Source organism: Anser anser (assembly GCF_964211835.1).
Source record: "Anser anser genome assembly, chromosome: 7".
Taxonomy (NCBI): Eukaryota; Metazoa; Chordata; class Aves; order Anseriformes; family Anatidae; genus Anser; species Anser anser.
The window spans coordinates 24,889,238-24,913,694 of record NC_139727.1 but is presented as its reverse complement, the minus strand read 5'-3'; the positions used below and the strand labels follow the sequence as shown (position 1 = coordinate 24,913,694).

The 24,457-nt window shown below is 38.7% G+C and overlaps 1 long non-coding RNA gene across 1 annotated transcript in view; it reads left to right on the top strand.

Annotated features, from left to right (window-relative positions):
• Positions 1-1,219: 1,219 nt before the first annotated feature.
• The window catches only part of LOC310902704, a 58,533-nt gene continuing 35,295 nt past the window's right edge, over positions 1,220-24,457 (top strand). The window contains exon 1 of the long non-coding RNA XR_014586904.1: positions 1,220-2,004. This is a non-coding gene — a long non-coding RNA (uncharacterized lncRNA). The remainder of the gene's footprint in view (positions 2,005-24,457) is intronic.

The following is a 24,457-nucleotide window of genomic DNA, read 5'->3' as shown; positions in this document are numbered from 1 at the left end:
AGTCAGGGTAAGCGATCTGTCTTTTCTTTTAAGGAGTTTCATAGCTTATCTGAGCTTCTCATTCAGCATCTAAAGGTCGACTCCTATTTTTAACCCGTTAATAATGCCAGTGTCTATTTTCCACTTGTTACATTTTCAAAAGAGCACCATAGTGCTTTCATCCATATATTTGGCAGAAGCGTCATTAAGAACTTCTTTAGAAGTGCAACCTATTTATCTTCATTGCCCTTAGATACAATGCCTACACAAAAATTGCCATCAACAGACTGCTGGGGTCCCGAGACGCCTGCTCCTCAAACTGATGAGTGTTGCTCTGGTGTTCTGTTGAAAAGCTCTCTGTAATTTGTTCTCTTTTATGGAACAGTCGAGGTCTATGGGGCAGGGACTTAGGGACTTTTACTGCTCTGTGTTTATGCAACATTGCTAGGACCTACAGTAATGCTAACAGAAGAATAATTAATAAGACAGCATCCAGAATTATGACTCCCAGACGGCAGAGTTATTTGCCGCTACCTTACTGCTTGTGGATAGCTATGCACAGGAAGACAACTTTTACAATAAATGGAAGACGACTTTTACATGATCTACCAGCTATCTTGAAGACCTGACCTTTCTTTAGCACCAAGCAGGGAGATCCTGCGTGATTAAAGATGCCATGTCTGAAAAAAGACCTAAAAAACTGGCCCCAGCCTATTTCGGTGGCACTGCTCCCTTCTAAACTTTCTCCCTCCTAATCTCTTAAAAATGTATGCATCAACACAGCAGTCTAGCAAGCCATTTTAGGAGCTGATTTGATTGATGCTTCCATAATAGGTTGCCAGTACTAAGTCCTACAACAAATTAGAAAGAAATGGGAGAGCAGGGGCACACACAGGGTCTACAGAGCAAGGGTCAGCTTCCTAAGTCTCACAGAGGATTCAGTGTTCCAGTTGGGGAATGGGTTTGATATACTGTTCTGAACTTCCCAGAAGAACAACAAGGGGATGTGAAGGATTAAACACATATTGGTCATCCACACCTGCCACTGTGATGGTAACAGCAGCCTCAGGAGGGCTGGCAACAAAATCTTTCCTGCCCATTATCATGCCAGATGCCAGAGGTAACTTTCTCTCTGGCTCACAAAATGGGTGCCAACAGCCACTCCTCCACCCTCAGCCCAGAGGGATCGCAAGGTGCAGCTGCTCTGCGGGTCCAGGCTGAGCTGGGTTTGCGGTAGCTGTGTCTGGGTCTTCTACTGGAATGACAGCAGATGGAAAGAAAGTAACTTTATCCCTTGAAAAAAACATCAGGCTAGTTTATGGAGCATATAAGGTGTGAATTCTCCACTTCATGGGGAGTACATGGAGCCAATCAAAGGCTCAACTGATTTTATTACATTTTTTCAAATTAGTGCAAGTGCTGGAGAGAACAAAATGTTCGTGTTGTAGATCAGATCCCTGTATGGAATTTCACGAGGGTACTGCCCTTCAAACTGTGTGTTGCTGTCAGTTTCTTCACATACTTAAGGACACTGTAGGACATTGGGGGGGGGGTGTCCCAAAACCGTAAAAAAAAAAAAAAAGAAGGAAAAAAAAGGCTCTGCCATCACTGCTGGCACCCCTGGTTAGCATGGAGGGCTGGATTCAAACCGCAGGTGTGACGGCCACCTCCAGCCCCCGGTCCTAGCACCCTCCGTGCCAGGAGGGAGCCCACTCCCCGCTCCGCGGTTACTGAGGCGGGGTGTGCGTGTGAGGGGGCAGCGCGGCCGTTAGCGGGGCAGCCGTTAGGGCCGGGGGCCGCGGCCGTTAGGGCTGAGGGAGCAGCGCGCGGCGCACAGGTGCGCGCAGCGGGGCAGGTGCGGCGGCGGCACGAAGGCCGCCCCCCCCCAGCGCCGCGGCCGTGTCCCCTCGCCTCCGCCGGGCTCGTGACTGGAAGTGGCTGGAGGTGGCCGCCGTTCCTCGGCCGGAGCTCGGCGGTGCTGGGTTTGGAAGCGAGCGGGGAAGGCACCGGGACCGCCCGCTGCAGGTACGGGGGAGCCGTTTGTCCGCGGGCAGGCGGGCGGGGGGCGGTTGGAGGTGCCCGTCGTGCTCTCCGCAGCCCCACGACGCGTCGGGGAGGCAGGCGTTTCCTTTTCTCGTTCCTGCAAAACGCTCTCGCCTTGCAGGGGGTTTAAACAAACAAGCAATAAATAAATAGATAAATAAATAAAAACCACCAAAAAACCAACCCGTGTGGTGGAAGTGAGCCTTGCCTACCACGAATGAAGTGGAAGGCTTAGAAGTGGAACTGTGTGAGTGGGCTTTGGTGTGAAATGGTCACCCTGAGAGGTTTAGGGGGAAAATAATGGAATAGCAAATGCTTTAGGGGTTTTTTGGTACTCGAACTTGTCTTCCTGGTGTCATTCAGCTGGATAAAAGCACATATATCTATGTTAGTAAGCTTTATTGGAGAGGTGACATTAAATTTAACATTGTTGGCAATTGTTACAGCTGCAGAAAGTAAACAATTAGGTAATCTCTTCCACTCTTCTGCATGGAAGGGAAGTCCTGAGCAACTCTAGTCTGATGGGATGGTGAAATAAAGGTTCTGGTGCGGTGTGATTATTTTCACCGGGGATTTAGAAAGGACTGAATGGTTGTAGGGCTTCATCACCCATCTGTTGATGTTGTAAGGCCCATCTGAACCCCGTGCAGTATGCAATCATCACTGTTAGTGTGGTCAGATATCTTTGTCATTCATACATGTTGGTGAATTATGAAACTGATCGTGAACTTGAAGTGTGGGACATCTTCCAGGGTCTTAAAAGTAATTTTAAAAGCCTCAAAATATTTTCCAAGTTTTGCTGGCTGGTAGGTCTAAAATTGGTAACGTGTGAATTGAGACTTCCTTCTGTAGAATTTTTAGCAACTCTTAAGAAGGGATCATAGCAGTCAGATGCAAGCAGGCCGAGATTTAGGGTCTGTGAGGAGCATTGCCATAAGAATCTTAAATGCACCATGTTTTCTCATTTTATTTTTTTTTAAGGACTCATTCTGGTATATGTCAAGACAAACTTTTTCCCTTTGGAAAAAAATATTTCAACTTCTCCATAATAAAGAGAATCCAGCCTGAACATAAAAATGAAATTGCAGTGTAGGGAGCCAAGTGAATTCATGTGTGCAGAGTATTTTTTTTTTTTTTTTTTAACTAACTTTATCTGTGAACTCCCAGCCCTGGAGCCTATTTGAAATAAGATAGGAAGCTTCAGTCTTGTCACAAATGCAGCTACAACTTGTCCTGGGGAAGCCTTCGTAACGGGGTCAGGTAAAGTTCAATGAACTACCAAACCAGCACTATTTCAGAAATGCTAAGGTGCTCTTTCCACTGATCTCTCCACTCTCTCTGCCTGTTATTAAACTGGTAGTTTTTACAACATCAATAAAGAACTTTCCTACCCAATTGCCCCAGACAAAGGCCTGAAAGCTAGGTTTAAACTATGAAAACTTTGTGTTAGGTTCATTTAGATTGTTTTGCTGTGTCAAATACTCACTTGAGTTCAAAAGTTCAGATGAACCATGAACTTTGTCATTTCACAGCAGGCAGTTCTACAAATATAATCGGAAAGTGAAAAAACACGCAATATTTAAGGTGCATTTGTTGTTCTGTGAAGAACATATTTGGAGTTCTGTGTTTGCAAAGTTCTGCTTGATTTCAAGAAACTTTTAACCATTTAAAAGATGGAAAAAAAAGGAACTAAATACAATTAAGCCAAATAATTCCTTGATCCCTGACCTTTTAGGCTTTCAAACCAACACATATTCAGTGACTAATCATTACTGCACAAACTAAACCCAGCTAATCTTCTTAATAAATTGTGAAGTCTTGTATGTCTCATGGTTTCAGTGATGGCTTTTCTCCCTGTCTGGAACACTGCAGAATATCAAAACAAATGGGTCATGGCTTTATGTATTTGTTTAAGTTTGGATCTATGTCATCTCATGATACAGTCTTGAGTTGGGCAGGTTTTACAAGTGTATGTCAGTTATAAGACTGTTAGGAATGAAAAATCCGTCAATGCAGTTTTCAGCTACTTATTAGATAAAAATGTGTCAGCAAAAACAGTTTGTGCAAAGCCACTTTTTAAATGTGGAAACTTACCAGGCTGAAGAGCCTGTAATAAATTCAGTTTCTTTTCCACGAAAAGGAATTCCTTATACCTATTCTCTCCTTGCTTCTAGTAGGTCTGGAGACTCGATCTATCGGGAATAAGCAACGTTTCTTTTTCAGACTTAAATTTGGCATCAGAAACAACAAGTCTTGCTTTAAGTCTGTCGTCCCCGACTGTTCAAAAATTGTGATTCATGGCTCCCGGAATTGCTGCATCTGTTTCAAATAAATAAATAATAAACCCATGACATTATTTGATGTGTATTTTTTAAATATCGCATTTTCTGATTATTACATTAGAAACAGTTAAAATTTTTGAATTTCTCTTTATGCTGTGTAAGAGCTTATAATTACAACACTCTTGGAAATTCTCATTTAAGGAAAATGTCACATTTATGGATTTTTTTGGTTAAAATTGCTATATTTGGTCACTGTATGAAGTATGTGTTCTTTGCAGAAGGCATCGTTTAATTGTATTGAAACAATTCGTCGCTATTGTGTTACTCAGCAAAGAACAGATATAAACATAAGGAAGAAATTAGCAGTCATGTCCTTTGTGAACAACAAAGAGGGGAGAATGAGGAAATGTCAAATTTGGTGGACATCTGCAATAGTTCAAGATCTACACTGCTAAGCCAATCCCTCTAGTTCAGATTGTGATCAAGCTTGTGATGTGAGTTGTGATTGTTACAAGGATCATAACCCTACCTCCTCCCTCTTGCTTCTGTTAAATGGAAGAAACTACATGTTGTCAGAAAGAGTGCATTTCAGCCTTTCTGAACAATTGCAAGTGTTCATTGACTTGGGCAGTTCTGCCACATCAGAAAAGGCTGCAGTATCTTAACTGAGTACAGCTATTCCAGCAGTCGGTTGTCCTTATCTCACGGGGCTAGCTCTGCTGCAGCAAGCATGAGCTTTCTTCCCACTTTCAGGATACTGTAGGATGAAGCCAGGGAAGGAAAAGTTGAATTTTCCAGATTACAAGCAGTGTAACGGCAATATCTTCTTATTAATGGTATCAGGAAGGGATCAGGATATACCACAGACCTTGTTTAATGGTTTGTTTATAACCTGTTTTATGTATATGCATATAAGTCTTTCATCAGTCCTTTATACTGGGTAAAAATCACAGAGTGGTACAAAAACCTTAAGAATTCTAAGTCTAGGTGAGGACTGTCTCCTGTGACTTCTTGTGCCCTCTCTTCCAGCACTTGTGGGGACAGGTTGGTGGTAGGATTGTTGCTGGAGGTGAAGGATGAAGGCTGTATTGTCACTGAGATTCTGGGCAGCCTTCCTTGATGTGGGCAGCGAGAGACCCCAGACAGTGGGCTGTGGCCCAGCAGCAGGGAGGTTTCGCACACAGCTCCAAGTCAGTTGGGAGTTCTGTCCCTTCCCTGAAAGCTCTAGGCAAGGCCACGCAGGGGTACAACCTATGTGTGGCTTCCCTGAAGAGCTGTATAACTTGAGCTGATGATAAAAGCAGGGTTTGTTGTTGTTTATTTGTTTTGCAGTGTATAGTTTGGGCCAAAGTCCTGTAATGCTAAGTAAGGTAGCCGTTCTTTGCCTCCAGCTGTTGAGGGTGTTTTTATTATCAGTTCTGCTAAATGTTTTATAAATTGCTACACAGTGCATTTAAAGTATTTTGGAGTTATAAGGAGAAAATTGAAATACTAATAAAAAACAAGTGGGACGCACTTTTTGTTAGAATTTTCTTCCTATAGTTTGTCTCGGTCCTTTTTAAGTACAAATAGCAAAAAAATGATAGGCACTCAGATTTCTTACTAAAGCTATGTAAAAAAAAAAAGTTAAACTCACCTAGCACCAATCCACAGATTACACTATATTAATTTCTCACATTCTTTTGACTGAAAATAATATTTGTGATAATTACAGTCCATTTTTCCATTCAGGTTGCTGTTAATTGCAGTGATCAAATCATTTAGAGAACAAAAATGTCTCTAGGATAAGAGAAAGACTGACATTGATCTCGTATTCCCTGTGAAAGCTTGAGTTGCTAGACTTTTCTAATTGTTTATTATAATTTGTTATTTGTTATAACAAATTTGCTAGACTTATTTGTTATAATCTTATGAATCATTTTATTTGTTGCTTACATTGATGTACTGGCACTGTATCAACATAGAAAGAAAGAAAGCATGACTGTTTCAAGAAATATTAAAGTTGTGATTTGTTGATTTAAGCACCTAAAATACTGTCAGTTTTTCCAAGCTTCTTGAGACTTTAAATGTTGGCTGGAAAAGCTGAAACAAAAAGTTGATTTCTGGTATTAACCTCTTACTGTCTATTCATTTGGTGAAGAGAATATTCAGTGGTATTTTGGCCTTTTGGCTCTGCTTGCAAGGTAAGTAAGATTGAAAAATCATTAAAGTTATTTCAGTAACGTTCTGTTTAGACTCGATGTAAAAACATTTAAAATATTTCTGGATGACAGTGGTGGAAAATTTGTACATTTTTTCCAAAGTGGTTGAACCATCACTAATTCAGTGTGATCTTACCCATACAATGCAGTAGAGGTTTTGAGCTTCTTTTTCAAGTAGTATCCTTTAAGAGTAAATATTAGTCTCATGCTTTTCCTTCATTAATGTTGCATTACTGTGGTTGGTTACCAGATTAACCAGTCTTTGGGGGCTGACATGGAGTTTAAGTTACTTAAAATAAGGGCTGGACAATAGAAAATCTGAGATGACAGAGAAGGGGCTTGCACAGTAGTACGCTTGTTTATTGTATTGATAGCCCACCAAAAGATGTAAGAACCTGATACTCGGCACAAAAGTCTGAAAATAATAGAATAGTATTGGTGTAATCCTAAAAGGGAAAAGGAAAGAGGTAATTGGACTCCTGACTCAGTGATTGTGGTCAAGCCTTGCACTAGTATGGGCAAAAAGCTGCAGTAACTTCATTTTTGCCATTGGTGTGTAGGAGCAGTGAGATATCCCTTTTGGTGACTTGCCAAAGCGTTTCTCTTTAACAGGAGTGTTCAAATACATGGCAGCTTACTTGTGAATGGCAAAGAAAAACATGATCAAAACAATGGAAAGAGAAGAATGAGAATGCTAAGTTGTAATAATTCCAACAAGAAGTTTGTCTTGGTTCTGTCTGCCTTGGGATTCCCAAATGTTTTCTTTGACATCCTGTTAAGGATACTGTCAAGAGAGGTCTTTGCTTGACCTTACAGAACTGCCATTTTCCTGCTAAATGAGAATCCCTGACAGCAGATTAGCCATAAATTGGCATAGTTCCATGTTTCATATCCTCCTCATCAGATCAGATAACTCACTGAGTTGTGGTTAGCAAGTCTAGTTCTTTGGGTTTTTGGATTGTTTGCTGACTGCAAGACTGTGTTGCTTAGGCCTTCACGCTGCCTTCTGTTCTTCGATCACTTACTCAGCTGCTCTCCTCTCTTCCCCTATTTTTCTTCTAAAGGCTTTTTTTAAAATTTTTTATTATTATTATTTTTTTACCCCTCCGTTTTCTGTTGGCTATATGCAAGTGAGGAACTGTCAGTACTGGCTTCACAGCCCATAAAATATTCTGTGCTATTGATAGTTTTCACTGCAGTATTTTGGAAGTTGTACTGTTGTAGGAAGCTGCCGGTGTGGGTTTATATACCCTGTGGAGCAGCCTGAGGCCACTCAGTAAAGTGACACTTCTCGCCCCGCCTTGGTAGGCCATAAATGCTGCTGGCTTGTCCTGTGCCCTGGCAGGTTATCCCACCCCAGCAAAAACTGCAGAGGATTAACTAATTTGCTGCAGTGAGAATGCTGGTGCCTTGTCACTGCTGCAGGGTTTCTGATGTGGCCAGTCTTGTTCAGTTAGTTGGTTTTGAAGAGAAGTTGAGTTTCAAATGGAGCTTGTCAACATTTTTTTTAGTTTGTTTCACTAAATCAATAGGTGTATTTATACAACTGAGGGAGAACCCATGAATGCAGACTGACACACTTTGTATAGATCAGAAAAAAAAGAAAAAAAGCATCTTTTCAGGCTTTTTTGCAGCTGCAAAAAATCATCCTGTCTCAGGTGTCTTTTTATGCATTTCGCTGCCATTTTATGCAGGCAACATATTTGTTAAGGTGTCTAAAGGACACCTTAAGAGCCTCAAAAGCAATGCTCAATTGCGTAGAGCTTTGTTTCTGGTGGAGGGCCTGTTCTGAAATGTTCTACGCTAATTGGGACTCTGGGGTCCTTTTCCAAGCCAGAACGTCAAGATTTTCCAGATTTTCTGGAGAGAATTGTCTCTACTTGCAGTCATATCCAGTAAGTATGCTAAGCTGTCTGCATTTGCTTGCTTACCGATATGCTCAGAGTAGGCTGAGCCATCCCCGTGCTCAGGATGGCTGGAGCCACCCCTGCTGTATGGCTGAGAGGCTGTTTCGGGACTGAGTGTTCTGTTAGGTGATACGGCCTTGAAATTTCATAATGACCAAAAAATAACTGGGAGTGACCTTTAAAGAGTCACATTTTTATGGTGTAGTCAGTGACATTATCAACAACTTATTTCAGAGAAGTCTGGTGGGAATGGGAAGAAAACAGGCAGCTACCCACTTTCAAATAAATCTGTCACGTCTTCTACCTCTCTTCAGATGAATCCATTATATTCAGAAGGGAACTTTGATTTTATTAACCTACTATGTTTTTCTGTATTACTTATTTGAGTTTGTTTCAACAATATTCATATACAAATATATATATATATTTCTGTTGAGAACACATATTTTAATGGATAACTTTTTTCCCACTGGCAACTTTAGTATACAGATCCTGGACTTGCCTGTCTTTATGCTTGTATTTTCTTTGGAGCTTTTTCTTAGATTGGTATATGAGCAATGTTAAATGACCACCTTCCTCTGACTACTAGAAATGAAAGATTTTGTGGTGATACCTTGTTAATCTGTGTGGAGTAAGTATCTTTTGACTTTAAATATAGTTTATTACATAGGTTAATTGTATTGTGAAAGATAGTATTCTTTACCGAAACCAAGGCATACCCGTGTGTCATCTGCTAAAATCTCTGTGCTGTAAATTCTGTTAACTAAAGTTCTGCATGTGTTTGCTTTTTAATGTTTTGAATAAGTTCTACCAATCTTCATAGGAGTTGCTTCTTTGATCAGTTATATTAGTGGACTTCCTGATGTTATGTTTCCAACTTGAACTGGATAGTGCTGTTCATACAGCACACTCACAATTTGTTCTACCTCTGCGAAGTCAGTCCAAGGAAATCACTTTCTTTAAATGATTCATGGTGTAATTTGTAGCTGGATGCTTCTCAGACTCTAGCTGTTTCGCTTAGTTCACAATTCACTACTGACACTGATTGTCTGTTCAGCCTACATTTTATTCCATAGACATCTGAAATTTTTGTAGTTCTTGTTTTCTCTAAAAGCATGAAGTCGTGGCTGGTAAATCTGAAAGTTTGTGGTAATGCTGCAGAATCAGTATCTATTCTAAGTTCAGATGATGTTGTTCTTTTTTCCTTTGCTGTTTGTTTTCTACATGCTTCTAGAAGGTATTAATTCTTAAAAAAATCATCTGTATTACCTGCAGTGTCACCTATTCACCTTCATATTAGCCTCATAAATACCAGTGAGAAATGACACTGATACTTAGCTGTTTAAGTATGGGAAATATGTTTCTCTCAAAAACACTGTATTTTAATGGAATGGTTTTCTGTCACAAAAACATGCAGAAAGCACGGCTAAGAAGAAACAGAACAGACAAAATGTCATTTTTATGCTACCTAGGATCTGGTTAGCTTCTGACACAGATGTGCTTGTAGCAATCTTGAATGACTGCTGGTCAGCTGGTGTGTGGTCCAGAACAGGGAAGTACATGGTAGACTCGGCTCATCTTCTGTATGGAAAGAAAACATACAGCTTTCTGTCTTGGGCTTCTGTGAGGATGTCTTTATAGCAGCAGAGCAGCAGTGATCATTTTTGGATGCACAGCACTTGTACCTGTTGGTGAATGTGCAAGTATAGGACCTGGCTGCAATGTATCTACTGTTTCCTATGGAATATTTCGTCTCCTTGTATTGGCACATCTGTGACGTTGAGGGTATTAGCAGAATTGTAGAAGACCAGGATTTTTCAGATGGTCCAATATTTAAAGCAGTGCAGTATTATTGAAGTTAAGATTGGGGCATTGTAATTTAATTAAAAGACTGGATTCCTTGATGGAATGGGAAACCTGGGAAAACAGGGATTACTGCTTAGAGAACTGAAAGAGGGGAGAAGGAAAAGGTAAAATTGGGAGCTGATGAGAAATTATTTGGCGTGAGAGGATGGATTCATCATATGTCAGTGGCATTTTCAAATAACAATCTACTTTTTAGATGTTCTTACATCTGTGATCTCTGCTCTGAAAAATCTCCTCTTGCATTCTTTCGTCTTACAGCTGGAATATTGAATAAGTGACCTTTTCTGACTCAGACACATTGTTTTCTCTGACCTCCTCAAATCATGGTTTCACCTCTGTTGGTGCCAGATGCCCGACTATCTTCCATCTCTCATTTCTCTATACCTCAAAAACTGTCCTTCATTCCTAGCTGAGTCTTTTGTGTTGGTCTGTCCCAGAGCTGCTTTTCTCACCACTTGCCTCTCAGATAATTATAATTGACAGGCATTTACATTTTATTCCACTTTAGGAAAGCAGCTTCCATATGGAAAACACATTTTATTTGATGTTTGATTTATCCAGGAGCTGATCTTAGTCATAATAACTGTTTCTCATTCAGGGTTGCTGCTTTTCTTTCTGTATTTTCCAGCTGGACTGTTTGAGGCATAGGAGGTCAAGTGACTTGTCCCAGACTATGAGTCAGTGCTGTGAATTTGGTCTAGGACTCAGTATCCTAATGGCTCTTAGTCTTCTCTGACCATTGCTAGACCGTGCAGCATCTGTGAAAGGCTTGGCTCTGTGGAATAAAAGAAATTAAGAACAGAGTTTGAATCTTTAATTCCCAGAATGTAGTTACTGAGCCTTGTTCAGATTACAATAAAAACATGTTTTTTTAAGTAAATAAACCATGTAAGAGCTTTTTGGGTTTGGCTTTCTCTCTTTTTCTGACCTGCTAAATCCATAGTAGTGGTGGGTTTTTTTATTATTATTATTTTTATTTTTTTTTAATCAGGGAAAGCACAAAGGGGAAGAAATCTAGAAATATTTGGCCTATGACCATGATTTAACACACATTTCTGACAGACTCCTTTTGTAATTGCATGCAATGGCAGTTGGGTGCCTATTCCATTTAATTGGAGCATACTGCTGTTTGGAGTTTGAAGGTCAAATCGTCTTCCTTATCTGTGATGCATACTGAGTTTTCTCAAAGGTGCCTTCTGGAATGCTAAGGCTTAACCACAGTTAAGACATTTTGCTTTCAGAGCAGCTCCGCAAGGTGACAGGGTACTCCCACCTTTATGTGAAGTATGACTGAGATGAAGGGAAATTGGTGCAAGAGTGTCTGTTAAGTTTGGGTCTCCAGTCTAACGTGTTTAGACTTGATACATGAAGGAAAAGAAAGAGATGGCTGATTGTTTTTTAAAAGAAATTGAATCGAAAAAATCTTCATGAACAACATCAGTGTATTTCCACAAGACGGAATTTCAAAGAATCAATCCCACAGAGACTTCTGTCAGAGTTTTTGGGCTGACAGCACTTTAGTTTGTTGTCCTCAGTCACTCGTGAAGCAGTAATTAGTCTGTGGACATGAGTCCTTTTGCTAAGGTCCTTTTTTCTGCCTTCCCCTCCATTGACTGATTCTTCATCCTGGTCTCCATACGGAGCTTACACATGTACAAAATAATGGTCTGTTGAGCCAAGTTTTAAAGTCCTTGTTCTTAAACGTGATTGTGCTAGGCATTGTCATCTGCGTGTTTTGATGGGGCAACGTTATTCTTCCTTTCCTAATCTCATTTAAGGGAGCAGTGGTACAATTGCACTGAAGTTCTCCAGAAGACTGTTCCAGGGCAGAGAAGAATGAGAGCATCCAAATTAATCAGTTGAGGATTTGCAAAATTATAGGCAGTTGATAATATAATGTGAAATATTGCATAACCTTAGCTTATGTTGAATCAGCTGTGAATAGAGAAGCTGACAATGGTACGTTGGTTTGGCAAGAGCCACCATTACATTAGCAATCTGGCCATCACACTGAGTTCTGAAGAAAAGCAGCAAGATTTGACTCACTGACTGCACAAATTTTGCTAGGTACCTGCGCTCCAACAGTACTTCCTTCTGTCTTTTGACTAACTGTTGTGGTTTAACCCGGCTGGCAGCTAAACACCACACAGCCGTTCGCTCACCCTCCCCCCTCCCTCTCTGGGATGGGGGGAGAGAAACGGGAAAGTGAAGCCTGTGAGTTGAGATAAAGACAGTTTATTAAGACAGGAAAATAATAATAGCAATAATAATAATAATAGTGATAATGGTAATAGTATTAACAATAATAATGTGTAAGAAAACAAGTGATGCACAATGCAATTGCTCACCACCCGCTGACCGATGCCCAGCCTATTCCCGAGCAGCCGGCCCCCCCACCCCGGCCAGCCACCCCTATATATTGTTTAGCATGACGTCAGATGGTATGGAATACCCCTTTGGCCAGTTTGGGTCAGCTGTCCTGGGTCTGTCCCCTCCCAGCTCCTGCTGCACCCCCAGCCTGCTCGCTGGCAGGACAGAGCGAGAAGCCGAAAAGTCCTTGGCCTGGTGTAAGCACTGCTCTGCAACAATTAAAACATCAGCATGTTATCAGCGCTCTTCTCATCCTAATCCAAAACATAGCACCCTACCAGCTACTATGAGCTACTTAACTCTGTCCTAACTGGAACCAGGACACTAACATTCAGACCCCTGACTGCCTCCACCTTCTTTGTTACCTCGTATGTGATTAGATCTAAGTTTGCTTTTAGTTCAAAAGCACTGATAAGTGTCTCATCAACACTTTGACTTGCATATCTGTGTTGCTACAAACCAATGGTAACCCCACTCATGATGATGCATTAGGTAGTCCTTTGCAAAATAAAAGACAGAAGCTCGTCTACTTTTGAAAGTACCTAAGCGTGATCATTTCACACTACGTTTGGTCAGCTAAGCATATCACCTGAGTTGATTGGTTCTTATGTCAAATGTTTTTGATTATCTTCAGAGTTTATAACACAGTGCTGGTGTTCCTCTCCCTTTTAGATGCTCTGTCCTAGGTAAACATAGCAGAAGCAGATTGGTGGCCCTTCCACCACAAGTTTAAATTTAAAATTTAAATATTGTAAGCCTCTAAATAAGGGGGAATACAGATGGTACTCCAACTGGCACACCCCTAAAAATAATGAGTAAAGAGGTTTAGGTCCGGTGTAATTTGAGGTTGGATTGAAGAAATGGGCACATAAGAAATAGCATCCACATGCTGTAAGATTCCAAGGGAATTTTTTCAAGGTTAGCAAGTCTTGTAAGATGTCTGCTCTTTGAAACACAGTCCTCATGGAAATTCATATTCTCATGAAACTTTCAACCAACAGACAGATGAGAACTGGAGCAAATCTGTCTGGTGTTGATTTTAACTGGAGTCAAAGCCCTTGGTTTAGTATTGTGCAACTTCAGGGAGTCTGACTCGCATATCTGAAGTCCATTTTTCTGCTGAAATGTTAGGCTGAATCAGGGCATTTCAGATGAGGTTCTGATTATAACTCCTAACACACTTTCCATAATTGTGTTACACATAACTTTTTTACTTTTTTTTTTTTTTAAACTAACTGTTTACCAATTCATACCTGTTGTTGAAGATGAACGCAGGGTGAGGAAGTGTTGTTGCATGTTATGGAGATTTTGGGAGGGAGGGTGTTGGGGTGTGGGTTCTGTTTGTTCTTGTTTTGTTTAAACTTGAATTTGAACTCTGGAGGTAAAGCTTTCCAAAGAGTATCTGTCCTGGGTACTTTTGGGACATAGACACTTGTGAAATGGAGAACAGCTGGTTCAACACTGTTAATCTCCATTTAGAGAATGCCAGTTAGTTATTACTCAGTCTTTATGGTGAAAAGAAAATATCTTGTTTTCCAATGTTATCTGTTGTTTTTCTGCATTTGAAACTTTTCTGAGGTAGTGGAACAGAAACAGTACACACTGCAAATATAACAAATGTATTATGTAAGCAATGGATTTTTTAGCTCTGCAATTGTGAAATGGATAGTTTTAGTGCTAGCTCAGTCTGGAAAGATGAGCTACTCTAAATAGCGAATTACAATTCTGCTTACTTTATTGTGGGACTACAGTATGCAAACTTGCAGCGTAAACTGTTGCATTCAAATGACAGAAAATGAGGGCAAGGGAGGCTTGCCTGGTTTTTCACCTGCTGCAGTGAACTTCTGACTTCACAGAATTTGTATAAAGCCTCAAAAACCGTTAAAGTTTAACAGCTACCGGTCTTTCATCAAATCATTCGTAAAAACCAGTGCTTGAAATACCAGTTGATCCCCTGGGTTTCGTATGAGCAGCATAAGAACAAAATTTTATTTTCACTCTTTCCCATGTTGCTTTAACTCCTATTTAATAAAAATTACCAAACAGTAAACTGCTTTACAACACCCACTGCCAGCCTCCCAGAACTGTAGCTGTTAAGGAGATTAGAAATGTTTCAGTGTTTTTTGTTTGTTTGTTTTTTCTCCCATCTTTCCTCTTCTTCTCCCCTCTATTCTTTCTGCTTGGAACATCCACATTGCCATTAACACTTGACATCGACATTTCTTCTTTCCTCCACAGTACTCTACAAACTGGGCAGATGATAATTTTGCTTGATGCAAAAATTAAGGTTATGTACACATAACTCACATTCCCCATTAAATGCTGCTCTTACCTCTATTAGATCCTGCTCTTACCTCTTTGAATTTCCACTGTCCCATCTATTGTTCCAGAAACTTTGCTCTTCAGGTTAGCTGCTGAACATAAGTAGTTTGCATCAAAGACTCTGCCTAATAACTGCAATAAGTTTGTAATGTAAGAAAGAAAGGAAAAGCCTTAACCTGTATTACACTTCTTTTAATTCGTAGGCTTAATTTTTACTGTGGTCATCCTTAAGCTTTTTTCTGCAAAGAAAATCCTTTGGAGGATTTAAGTAAAAGCAAACGATTTCCACAAATTTTTCTACCTACAATAATTGAAAGGTAAATCCAGCATGTTCTGGTATTGTTTTGTTTTGGGGGAAGGAAGAAGGTTCCTACACATGCAAGATCTCCTCTGAAATGAGGAAAAAATCTGTGGGAAATCTGTTTTATCTTTATTGAATTTTCTTTTTAATCAGTTATGACATGGTGCACCAAGAATGGCTATTTCCCTCCCTCCTCCCCCAATGAATTCTTCAACAAGTAGCAAATTATTTAAGATAAATGTCTACTGCTGTAGACAGCTGCCAGAATAGAAGTGAAAATAAACTGGTGAAAGGAAACTGCCCAGTTCATGGAAAGGGCAGCAACGATATAGTGCAGCAAGTCCATGACACTTCTGGATACACATGCTGAAAGACTTACCCTGGCTGGCCTGCTACAAATCTCCCAGTAATTCATTAAGGGGAAACGCTCCTTGCAACATTTCACTCCTATTTTAACACCCTTTGTCTTTACCTTCCATACTCAGTGGGTTCATTCCTATGTCAAGTGAGCCTCAGTGAAACCAGTTTTTCATTCCTGATAGAGCATTCTGTTTTGCTGGAGTAGAAAGATTAGATGGATGCTTTTACTGTAAGTATTTTAAGTCTGTGGTATTTTTCAAAGTTTGGGGTCAAAAGAAGGATTTGATCATTGTGATCCAATAAATAATGTAGTCTAAAGTAGCGTGACTAGTGACTGAAGCAGTGGTGAATGTTATCATGTTTTGCCCTAACTTTGAGAGAGAGCCTTGAAGAAACTGTAATCCTCTAAATAAAATACGATCTGCTGTATATTAAGATGAAAAGATAAAAACATATCCTGGTTCTTCTGATCTGCTTCAAATCTCTGAAATTACAGAATTATTTTATTTTCATTATCGGAGAGATGAATTTGCTCTAGTTGTTCAGGGAGGAATCCCATTAACCTCACTCTTGAATTTTTCTGAATGCTGACCACAGGATTTGACCTGTTTAAACAAAAAATCTTGCAATTTATTCCAGCTAGTATTTAGTTACATCAAGTGTCTCTATTCTTCCTTATGTAATTTGACTATCCTAAAGAAAGTCATAGCTGAGTCCTGGTTTAGTAATTTTGTATCTCTAAAACAGATCAGAGTGACGGGACAATACTTGAATTTACACAATAGTTTCTGAAATATGTTGGCAGAAACTTTGGTCTGGATAACCTGAGTGCATCCACAGAAGTAAAAATGTCGTCTTTTGCTCATAGTTTACTGTTTTATGAGAATAGGCAGAATGGGAAGGCAAAGTATAGGAAAGTATGGGAATACTGGTACTTCTGGTATACTTTTTAAAAAATTATTATAGCGTAATAGGTGCACAATGGAAAATTTGGTGCATAACGGAATAATAGCAATTGCTGTTGTAGCTAGAGCTGATTTGATTTTCTAAACAGCAGTGTGCAGGTCCTTGAGCATAGTTTGTGAATGGTTCTATCAAGAGAAGCTTTCAGAATGGTTTGAAAAGGCATGCAATTCAAGAAGTCTGTCTTGCGTTAGTGTGGCTCTAGCTACAGGCTCCAGTTTTTTGAAGTTATATTGTTGTTTCCCAGTCTATAAAATAGACTATTTTTTTAGACTAAAATTGATAGCCTTCTGTGGGGCCTCTGGATTTCATTCACAAACCTTTACAGTCTAATGGGATTTCCATGGTCCTGAGATGCGTTTTATTGTGCATATGCACTCATACATAAGTGTGCATGCTGCAGTCTTATCTCTGTAAAGAAAACTCTTCTTCAGTGAAGGTGTATAAATGAAGCATCATCTATCTGATGAATCTTTATACTGGGCCAAGAGTGGATTGTATATTCAGCTTGGTCCCTGATGCAGTAAGAAAGCTAACTGCTATAGTTCTTGGAAGTTTTATTGCCTATTTCTTGTGTTGCTGTTGTTTTAAATGTGTATTTAATGGTACTAATCTGTGTGACTGAAGGTACGAGAAACTAGGCAGCAGTAACTTCTATTAACTCTTGTAGATTTCAACTTGGAATTTCAGTGAGCTGCTGACTCCTTGGTTTAACACAAAAGGTAGTTGGATTTGCTTGCTGTAACTTATGAGGATGGAAACATACAACACTGTAAAGCAAAAGGAAGCAAACGTTGCGTGCATTAATTATTTTTTTCACTCCCTGCATTAAGTTTGAGACATTAGCATCTATTAATTTAAGTCTGTTCCACCTTTCTAAGTGATGAGAACATCTCATGTTTGTTTGTGGGTGTGTGTTTCCTGTTTAGCTCTCTAAAAACATTAAGAATCTGTATTTGGCATGATATGGAAGTGCTATGTTTGACGCTCTTTCTTTTTACACACATAGAATGTTATTAAAGTTTTGTTTTCATCCTTACATTTTATCATTGCTATGTGATATCACTGTGATTTTATGTTGTGTCTAAATATTGTTTGTGCTGTTGTTAGCTTAGGTTTAAAAAAACATCCCTGCTCTGTTGGATACATGCTTCTCCTGCTTGGTATCTTAACACATGCTTTGTACTTTGAGAGTAGAATGCAGTGACACGGTTTGAATTCCAGTGTGAGCTCACAGTACAGTGTCCCTCTGGATGGTTTTGGAACCTGAAGTTTCCTTCTTGCAAGGCTGATAAATTCTCTGTGTATGAATGTGTCTTCTTGTAAAGACCATCCCACAGACCCTGTGAAATTGCAAGGCTCCAGAGTTGTAACAGGGGAGAGAATTTTTCCCTTTGATTTGCATGACAATATCTATTTGCTTTTTGCTTTTTTTTTTTTTTTTTCCTCTTCCAGCTCCTCCTTCTCTGTTTCTCTCACAAGGTTCTAGTCTGGAATTGTAGGCCAAGTTATAGATCTCTCTTCATAGAAGAATGGACTCTCTTCACATACATCTTTACCCAAATGACCTTTGGTTCATATCCATGTTGTGCTAATAAAGAAGGCAGTCGAAGATCTAGCTTAAAAATAAATATTTTTTTTTTTTTTAAAAAAAGCAAGAGGTCTTTAAATTAAGCCTGAAGAGCACTGCATGTTATGAGGCAAAATTTTCTAGAGGATATTAAAAAAAAAACAAAAACAAAAACCACTATTTCCTTAAACATAGCCTATATTCTGATCTTTAGTGTATGTTTACACTGCCTTCACACATATGATTCTTATGTAAACTTAAGTTTGTTTAAAATTGAAAGTTTTAATAAATTAAAATACATCTGGAAGATCTCTTTGTGTACAAATAAGATGATGTATGACCTTAAAATTAGCATTTAATGCATTTCTATAATCCATAAGATTCTATTTTTATGGAAGTAATCTTTTCATTGCGGTATGTGAGATGGAAGTGTAAATTATGTATTCTACATGCTTTAAGAATAGGAAAGAATTTACTCTTAAAGGTATGTGTTTTTTTTGTTGTTGTTGTTTTTGCCAGTGAATTCATTTTTTGAAACAATTAGTAACTTTTAATAGCGTGAAAGCATTTTAAGAACCTTTCAGCTCCAGAAAAGGATCTTACTGAGACAATACTAAATGCTTTTCTATGCTCCAAGGCTAACAAAGTAAAATTCAAAGTAAAATAATTTTTTTAAAATCTCTTTTGGTAGGTAAAGTGATAGATTGAAAAATTGTTACATAAATCATTATTTACAATTAAAGATCATTTGTATGCCTTGTAGTCTGAGCATGGCAATTACGTGCAAGCAAATTGTTACTTCTTGTTGACCATTCATTCTTCGGTAAGAAGAGAATTGACACATTCTCTCTGCCACAAGTGCTGCTATGTTCTCCAAATTCAGACTGTTTGATTGTAGCACAAGTTTTATGAGTTTAAATTTTACTGCTGGGGTTGCATTGCTCTTTGGGTATCAGGTAAATTGTTACTCCTCTTTTTAGCTAGAGGGTAATGAACAACAAATAGAAGCATGTTGTTATTTCCATGATTTGAGTTATCCTTGACCACCGTGAACAAATCATTCCGTCAATGGTTTAAGTATTGAAAGTTCTTTTCTTATAGATTTATGTCCTGTGTCCCCAGTTCCCAGCCATACTCTTTACTCCATTTTACGCTATAGGGTTTCCTTGCCTCAGACAGTTGTTCCTCTGTTGAAAAACACCTGTGACTCACATACGCTTTTGCTGCTAGTACAAGAAGCAGCAGCATGTCCTTAGTTGGTTTAGATGTAAGTGTACCTATTTGCTAGTTATTTCATGTGTTGAAATTAATCAACAAGCGGGCCATGCAGAATGGGTGGCTATTAAATAAAGGCTACCGTCTTTGAATGATGTTGCTGGTGAATGCTTCTTTACTCAACTTTTGAATTCATGAAGTATATATGAGTTTGAGATTTTGAGACTGGTACTTAGCTTTCAGAGTTTGCTTAATCCAGTTAACAGGAATAAAAATTATGGGGAAGAATGGCAGACATGCAAACAATACAATTGTAAGAACCTCATTTTATGAAAATGAATTAGAAAAGCATCTTTTAATCCAAAAATTCTTCTGCTTCAAGAACACTTGATAAACTTTTAGCATCACTTGGAGAGCTTCTCCTACCATACTCAATCACTTCAGGTATGAATGAGTCTTATAAAACAAAAGAAATTAAATGGCTGTTGAAGTTCTGTGCTCCTGTTTCAGCAGCTACTTTGTCATAATCTCTGAAATCACATTTCCTAGCAATGAAGAGTTTAAAGAGTTTTATTCTTGTATTCTCTGCTGGAATTACTATCTAATTACTACTAACTAATTACTATTACTATAAAAATTACTATTTTTATTAATCCTTGTTATTTACATGTCCATTTGTTTTTTCTTCAAATACTTTGGTCTCTAAGCAACATTCTTACTGTGGAATCTGAGGAAATATTCACCCTTTGAGTTTATACCTCTGTTTTCTCCTGTTCTTACTTGGTCCTAAACAGAGTTTAAAGGCTCAGAAGGAACCTATTTTCTTTCTTGCATTTTAGCCACATAGTTAGGAGTGCTTCTCCTATAAATGCTGCAGCAACTCAAAACAAGAGTAGGGTTGTCAGTGTCATGTGAAAGGGGAATCCATTCCTCTCTGTAGGCTGCTGAACTTGCATGGGAACTTACAAAAATATGAACTCTGCAGATTTCTAAGCCATATCAGGAGGAGCTAGACTGCTACAATTTTTGAAAGGCTACTTTACATATAGAAACCACTAAACCTTAGCAATAAAATATACCACTGCACTTGTGCACAGGCAGGTACCATTATTACAGCCATTGGTGATCTTCTCATGAAGATGTCTTCTTTGCATGCCATTTCCTTACCTGGTGTATAACGATGAAAACAGCATCTAGGATAACTGTTTGAACAGGCAGAAACTCAAACATGAAGCCACATCTATGTTTTTTATTTATTTGTGCAGTCCTAGAATATAGGAATGATATAAATGAGCGTAGCTTTCCTTAATGTTATCCTGCAAAGGTTTGATTTGTTCACCAGCTTCTATCTCATGCAACAAGCAGTTGAAATAAGGAGGGGGAGAAAAGGCCATGTTAATCTGAGTTTGGGGTGTACTGTCAGTCTTTCACACAACTGTAGGCTATGGTGGTTTACCATGGAAAGCAGCTTAGTGATACAATGGCTGTTCCTCTCCTTTCTTTCACCTTGACATTGAGATTGTTGTGTTAAACTTCAGTTTAACACAACTTTCTTTACTGTACTTTCTGAATCCAGAAGTTATGTAACTCATAAGAAAACCTAGACTCGAACAGTGATGAGCTGTAGTTAGGGGAAATGAAAGGATCCTTTAAAGGCAAATATTTTTGAAGCACAAAGGTAAAGCAGTCATAAGGGCATCAAATTTAAAGCCACACAAGTATTGTGAAAGGCTAGCCCATCTTTCAATTCAAATGCAAGTGTTCTTGATACAGTTTCATTAGGAATTCTTTAATCATACTTCCAAAAGCCTGTGCTGTGCACAAACCTGTTTCTCATCACACAGACCTGTTAATCACTGGTTCCATAGTTCTTTCAGAAAACAGCAAAAATTGGTCTTACTTTCCAGGAGTTCATCCCTTGATACTCTGGATGTTGTCTACCCCAAAATTCAGATAACTTTGTTTTTGAAAAATGAAAGTACAGCTTGTCATTTGAGAAGGGCTTGAGCAACTTCCCTGTTGGAAACCTTACAGCTCCAGGAGTGACAATTGCATTACCTTGCAAGGTTTTTGCACGTCTATACCTTATAGTGTACATTATAAGTGCCATAACTTATTCCCTGGATTGACACAGAGCATTAGTACAGTCATAATCACCATTCCTTGAGTTCAAAATAAGAATCCCAAAGCTAAATTTTAAGTAAAAAGAGGTATACAGACCTGTGGGATGGAGTGTCTGCTTTACCAAAACATCTTAGTTTTGTATAGCAAAAAAAAAGGGAAAGAAAGTTTGTAATGCGTAGTACAAGAATGAAGGGAAAGCAGCAGCAGGAATGTTTTGCTGATTGTGTTTCTGCTTCAGGAAGTCATCTTTACTTTAGGAAGCATCAAAAATAGAAAAATGAGATGATAGGGAGAAGAATAGGAGCAAATCTAGCTGAACGTGAGAATAAAAAACATTGTGTATTAGAAACATAAGACTTTCTCCATTGAAAATGAATGAAGAAAAATTGTTTTAAATCAGGAACTTGCAGTAATCCAGTGACACGTTTGTTCTCCATGAATTGGCAAGAATTGTTACTAGGTTAGGAGACCTGGAGAGGTCACTTCCATCACGCTATTTATTCTACCTCATGTGTTGTGCATGTGAATGTATGGCAGGAAGTGTGTCCTGCCAGTCTTTCTGTGATATTTTAAAAAGGGCTAATCAACGTGAAATCTGAGCTTAGTGTACCTTGACCAGTGAGTTACTTTCTCATCTGGTAATGATGTGAATTACAGAAACTGTTACAGAGGAAGGAGGACGTGTGGAGAGCAACAGGTCTCAGAAATACAAATTTCCAAGTGTTTTAAAGCCTTAGAGATGCATAGACTTGAATAAAATAACTTTAGAGAACAGTGTATGCGGTAGTGGAATAGCTGCGTATTTTCTGAATTAGATCACACGAAATGCTGAATTAGCTCATCACTACCTCAGTGACTTCAGAGAGGAGCCAAGAACCTGTTTGAGTTATCAGAACTAACAGTTCAACCATGGAAGCAGACTAAAGGCACAACCTGATAGTCATGTACCCTTTCATATGTTTAATGTTATTGTTACTTTCCTTCTGGGAGTCTATCTCCATCAACTAGTGCTCCTGTTTAGTGTGTCCTGGGAAATAAAGAAGGCATCTACCCCTAAATTCTGGACATTGACTCATCTAGAACTGGGCTCAGGTTTCAGAATTCATTGTCAGTCTTCTTTAAGGTGAGTTAGAAGTTGCCATAGCTTTGTCAGCTAGGTAAAATAAAACTCTCAGACACTTAGGTTTGGATTTGCCTTGCTATCATCGCACTAAAGTACTAAACAAAGAAACCAAACCTAATGCCCCTAAATTTTATTGAACTTTTAGTTATCTACCAAACTACTGCTAGCAATACTCATACTTGAACTTGGCTACTTGCTAAAGAAAGAAAAGAAATAAATAGAAATTAAAGTGCATTACAGTTTCAGAACAGCTCAGATTGCTTTGATCCAGTGAGTGGCACTGATTTGAGATGAGGTCTCTGCAAGCTTCTGGGGAAATCTCATTGCAAAATTCTCTTTGCTTTCATGATACTTCAGGATTCATGCTTGTTCCTGATCAAAGGTACTCTTTTTGTTTTCTTGGAAACAGCTGGGTATTTAAAGGAAAAGACAAGTAAAGGAAGACTTCAGAAATCAGTTTAAATTTTAGTCTTAAGATTTGAGATACTACTCTATTCCAGTTATTGAATATCTGGAATACTAGCTGGAATACTAGCTGGATACCTTGAAGAAAGGTTGTTCAGTGGGAAACAGGAATATTTATATATTCCTGGGGAGGAAAGGTAAAAATCTGCAGGTTCATGATTAGCCCATGATCATGAACAACAAACCAGTTTGTCTGCTGCTCAAGGGAGAAACCCTAATATATCCATGAAGGTGTGTAAGACCTTTAGTAGAACATAAATGGAAAAGATGGCAGTCTTGTCTTAAAGGAATTTCTGATGTGAGCATTCTCTGTTTAGTGAAACAGAGCTTTCAGAAGTTCTGGGACTGACTAAGGAGCTCTTAATACAGAACAGCAAATGCTAAAATATGAAATTAAGAGTGAGCTTCAATGAGCTGCCATGAGGATTTCTTAGACGATTAAGAATCACTATGAGGAAATCTTGCCCACAGAGATTTACCTAGGATCATATGACAAGTTAATAGCTGTGCCAGGAATACAGCATGGATCTCTAGGCTTCCAGTCCAGTGCCTTGTCCGGTGCCAAAAGCAAGTAAGGTGATTAACGAAAAAGCATCAACATGGATTTTGGCAAAAATGGGAAGCCGTAATATGTTTGAGATGACAAATGCCAGAAGTCTGTTAAATTCACCTCTTAAACACATTCAACTTACAAGTACATTAACAAATCTCAGTTGGACAAATGAGCAAAAGTAAGGAAATGTAAATTTCCTAGTTAATCTTCTTTTAGTTACTCAGTTCTGTAATTCATACAAATGACTCCTGCTTATCAAGAACACTTGCAAATTAGATGGGGAAGAAAACAAATCTGTTGAGATCTTAGTTAATTGTGAGAAATTTTATGTCCCACTGATTTTAGTGATATCATTTTTTGTTTTCTGTCTTTTTTTGGATGTTTTCCCTTTTTGGTTTATTGTCATTTCAAGATATTTTTCATCATATTTTCAAGGAGCCTACCTGATTTACTATGTCCCTTTTAACTTGAGTTACAAAGTTTTAGAAGTTCAATAATAGTTGTTCTTGCTACAAAAAACGAAGTTCTCAATGAAAAAGGCTTTTATATGATGATTGATAGGCCTACTGTATTTCTGGTTTTGAAATTCACTTTGTTCTTTTTTTTTTTCCTCCAAAGAATAGTGTCAATATTACATTCTATTCAGACAAGTCCACTATAGGCACTCAGATGTCAAAATGTTTCAAAAACATATAAAAAAATAAAGAAATGAATAGAAGCTTCCTTGTTCCTTAAATTATTACTGTGTTACCCTGAACTGTAAGTGAACCCTTTTTGCTTATAAAAGAAGCAGCTGTTCATGCGATTGAAACC